Source organism: Brassica oleracea, chromosome C7 (assembly GCF_000695525.1).
Source record: "Brassica oleracea var. oleracea cultivar TO1000 chromosome C7, BOL, whole genome shotgun sequence".
In the NCBI taxonomy this organism is placed as follows: domain Eukaryota; kingdom Viridiplantae; phylum Streptophyta; class Magnoliopsida; order Brassicales; family Brassicaceae; genus Brassica; species Brassica oleracea.
Genome location: NC_027754.1, coordinates 19111621 through 19116870, shown reverse-complemented (window position 1 = coordinate 19116870; position 5250 = coordinate 19111621).

Genomic DNA, 5250 nt, shown 5'->3' with positions numbered 1-5250 from the left:
CAGGTGAGGAACATGGTTGCTGAACCAGAAGAGTGTTGTTCTTGATCAGCACACAAAGCTAAAAGGGGGAGATTGAAGATGTAAGATGTCTGCCCTGAAGTAGTCGCTGACGTAGTTGCTGAAGCAGACGTCGTAGTGAGTGGTGAAGACCATGTGGAGTCAAGATGCTGAGCTGGAGTCGTGTAGACTTGGAGAGCAAGGGAGTATCTTGTAGATATGAAAAGAGGAATAAACTTGAGGAACAAGTTTATGACTTAAAGAAAGAGGAATAAGTGCATTCCAAGAAAAGGAAAGTTGCACTTATTGTTATGGAAGATGTCCATACATGTTGCCTTGGAGACTAGGGTTTCGGGAACATGGAGAATAACTATAAGATAGCTATGGGGCCATCTGTAGAGTGACAGAGACACGGAGGCTGATCTTATAGAGAGAGAGAAGCTCTTGGAGGTGTTCTTGGGTCGTGCTGAAGCAGTGGCTGAAGTACTCGACTAAGCGGGTAGCTTAGGAATCTTTCAGTAGCGTGTGTTAGGGTGTTAACACTAGACGTGTAAAAGCTGAATAAGCAAGTCTTGTAAAGATTGTTTAAAGGAGATTCTAATAAAAGCATTGGTGTTTGCTTGTGTATTTGTCTCTTGATTTATCTTCTGCACTAGCTTATTGTGTTTGCATCCTGCACTTACGAACAGTTCGATTATTTATAATTAATTTTGTATAATTATGTTTTTGCATAAAAAATCTGTTAACTTTTTATTTTGGATTTAATTAATTGTATAGTGGGCTTAAATAATTAATATAATAGATTAGTGGCCCATTGGACTAATTATAACAGTGATCAGTTTAAATTATCACATTTAAATGATTTACACTATTAATTGAAAATATATAGTTTTAACAAGATTATTTTTACTTTTACGAACATAAATTTTATTTGAAAAATCTATTCTATTAAAATAGAAGTCATGATTTTTTTCATGAGTGATTTTTTTTAATTTGAACCATCATTTTTTTTTATTAAAACTAATAACACATAAAATCTTTGAACTACTTTAATAATAAGATCTTTTGATATCTTTTTATTTTATATATAAAATATATATTTTAAAAAATCTAACAAATCTGTTTGAAAAGATTTTAACAAGATCTTAATTTTCAAAAATTATATATGAATATTTTCTCTAATTTCGTAATTAATTTTGAAATATTATTATACATTAATTTATTCAGTTCTCCCTTATGCAATTAAAAATAAAAATTATATCCTATCTTTTATCTATTATATAACCATACTCAATTGTATTAAAAATTATTATATTGAGCTAAATATGGTAAAATTATATTAAATTGATTAATTTATATATAACTTATTTTCATAACTATAAATTTTTATGTTCAAAAATATAATACGTTGTTAAGACGGGTTAAAAATAACAAACTATATAATACATGTATAAAAATTAACATATATTTCATTAAGGCTAATAGTATAAATATTTGTAACTATTTTAATCATGATATATTTTTGTTTTAAATATATATATATATATATATATATATATATATATATATATATTTATATTGGAAAATTATTCTAACAAATCTGTTGATAAATAATTTAACAATATTTTAATTTTAAAAAACTTTAGGTAAATATTTTCACTAATTTTGTAATTAGCAATAAATGATTATTATGCATTGATATATTCAGTTATCGTTTATAAAATGAAAAAAAAACACTATCCTATTTTTATCTATTTTATAATTATAATAAATCATGTTAAAATAGAATTATTATATTGAACTAAAAATGATAAATTTATATTAAATTCATAAATTTTATTTTCATAAATATAAAATATTCATGTTAAAAATATAATACAATGACAGAACTACTTAACATTAGCAAACTATATAATACATGTATAAAATTAAGATTTTCTATATACAATAATATATTATCTAAAATGCATAAAAATAAAAAATATTTCTAAAAGAAAATTAAGCTTTGAAAGGCGGGCCAGAATTTAGCATAAATTAAATAAAAACAATTTTTTAAATATGTTACTTCATTCATATATTAGTTTATTTAATAACTAAATGAAAATACAATATGATAAATATATAATAAGAAGCAACAAATACATATGACAATTTTAAACAATGGATTAACTACAACATATAAACTATAAAATTATATTAAATTATTATATCTGAAATAGTTATATTAACATTTAAATATATGATTAAATCTGATCACAAACATCCGCGCAGTTGCGCGGATCCAGATCTAGTTTACTCTTATTACAACTATGTTATAAGGGAATATACATATGGGAAAGTAGATATTTCTCTTTCTCTCATCAACTGTTAGTTTTAAAGTTTGCTTTGAGGTGATGTAATTTGTGTTGTGTGCACAGCAATAATAATGGTTTAAAGTTTGAACGCTTCTTGAATAAGTGGTCCAGAAGAATATTTCTCCCGTTTGTGGTTTGTTGTAAGATTTTGATTTCTTCACCTTCATTGTTAGAATTATTTTAATTATCCATTCTAATAGATATTTTATCACATTTTCTCTCTCAACCATTTGCGTGAAGACTTTACTCATTGGAACCCCTGCTAGATCTCCCTTTCCATTCTCACTAATGGACACATTGTAACTATACAACCTTGTTCTTTCATTCTCCCTCCAAGTCCAGTCCATGCTTTAATTGCACCATGGTAGAGCTATACATAGCCTAATCCCCACCTCAAACACCTGGGTTACTTCAATGTAGTGAAATTTTAAAAAGTTTTAACAAATCACCAAAAAACTTATATGCAAATAAATATGTAGAAAAAAATAAAAATAAATGAGCTAAGGCGATTCTTCTTTTAAAAACATTCGAAGACATCCAATTTATCTTTTTTCTTCTTCAAAATCTGTTAAGACATCCACCAATACATTGTATCGATTGCACATATATTTTAGTGTTAAATGCATGCATGATACGTGCATATATAGATATATTCTCTATTGTTTTTTTTTCTTTTTGGTAAAATATATTCTCTATTGTCTGTACACGTGTTGCTAATAATTAGTTTGGAGCAAATGGCTGTAATTTGTTGAATCTTTTAGTTCACGTCTTACAAAAATCTAATCCCAACTTTCTTAGGACATAAGGAACTCTGTCCATTCGTTTCACAAAATTACTTGTGTGAAATTCGTTTCTCTAGCTCTCAAAAGTACAAATCTAATCTAAATAAATCCATTTGGATCATTAGTTTACATGAAAAATATGCTACTGAGAATCAAAACCCTATTCAGATTAACAACACATGAACGACTTTTTTCACTGATCTAGTTGTTTTAGATGATGGGGTTTGAAAACCGGTACGGGCTTGCAACAAACACTTCTCTGATAACTCACAATACTTCTTAACCTCTTCAAGCTTCACTTCTCATAAAGAAAATTGTCCTTGATCTCTTTTTCCCTTTCTTTACCAACTTCTTCACCCATTCAAATGAAATTCACTCTCTCTCTCGGAAGAGATGGACCAATGACTGGTATCCCGCATAGAGCTTAACGCATCACCACACCAAAAGAGTAAATATCAGATTTCTCAGTCAGTTGTTGTTTGGTCCACTACTCGAATCAAGATAATAAAAGCTTCATTTCACCAGCATACTCACGTGTCAACTTGGATAAGACTGGTCAAGATCTGGACCAGTCTTAGGCAATAGAAAGTCTCCTACTTTGACATTAAATTCTCATCCAAGTGAACGTTAGCAGACTTCACAGTGTGTTGATGGCTATTGCAAAATCTGTATGAGGATAGTAAAGCCCTATAGATGCACCAACATATATCTCAAGCCTCTGTCCCCAGTTCAACCTAGGGTTATCCGACACCTACAGATGGTCCTTAAGCGTTACCTTCTCCATACTCTCATTGCCGATGTAAAGCTATAGCTGATTAGTATTTCTGTGTTTAGGAAAAGAAAAAAAAAAATCCTTTCCTCGTTTGCCAGTTTAACTTCGGGATCCTGCACTCAAAACAACAAAGAATGGTTCAATCCACTTTGTATTTTTAAACACATTCAGTCTTTCATCAATGCAAGAGCATAGAAGTTTATTTCAAACTTCTGGATATGGTCTTGTATCAGAAACCTTATCCCTGGTGGGATGCTCACATCTCTTACCGCTCTTCATTCATATTTCAAAAAGCATCAAGACATCAGTCTTAGTTACAACACGAAAGAAACCTTTGAAAAATATTGCTTGGAAGATAGCAAAACCAGCAGCAGTGGTGATTGCATTTAGTGGTTGTCCTTGCAAGCCTTGGCTCACCATAGATTACCCAAATCCAGATCCTAATACTGCTACCACGCTGTGAAAGTCATTGAAGAAGTAGTTACTTAACAAACTTATGCAAGTGGCTTGTGAACTGATACTTACGCGGTTCCGACTTACACACAGGTTCAAGATCCTCAAATCCTATGACATAATCTTTGATATGGAACCTGTTAATATATTCGTTCACCAATCACCACACATACTTCGTCTCAGCAAGTCAAATGTTCAACTCAACCACAAAAGTTCAAAACTTCCAAGCGGATGAGATTGTTATACAGAGAAGAAAATACAGAACACAACATAACAGAGGGAGAGATCTCGACTCCCAAAATCCCAGCAGGCAAAATCTCGACGGTGGTGCTAGAACGACCGACTCTCAAATCGGAGAACATGGGAGAGAAGTTTGCTATTCTCATTTCTGAAAGTTTGGTAACGATTGAGAGTAAAAAACTGATGATTTTCACCAAAATAAACTCTTATATTCAATACAAGAAAACACATGCTTAACGACGAAAATTAACGAGGAAAAACAATCCTCTTAAATTTGCGTCGAGTTTACGACGAATTTACGTGAAAAACTAAAGTCATCGTTATTTCCTCGTAACGTAACGACAAAACTGTTTCGTCGTAAAGTGGATGTAATTTTACGAATATTTTACGAGGAAAAACTATTTCCTCGTAAATACGACGTAAACTTTGCGTGGTATTTACGAGGGAATAGTTTACGTGTATTTAGCGAGGAAATTTTTGAATCCACCAACTTTATAGGTGTTACACGTTTTTTTTGCCCACCTAATTAATTTTCGTCGTAAATTCATAGCAAAATTACAACTACCAGATTCGAATTTTCCTATAAATATGGATGTTTGAACATCATTTTAAACACACCAACAACAAAAAACGTGAAAGAAAAAAAATGGCT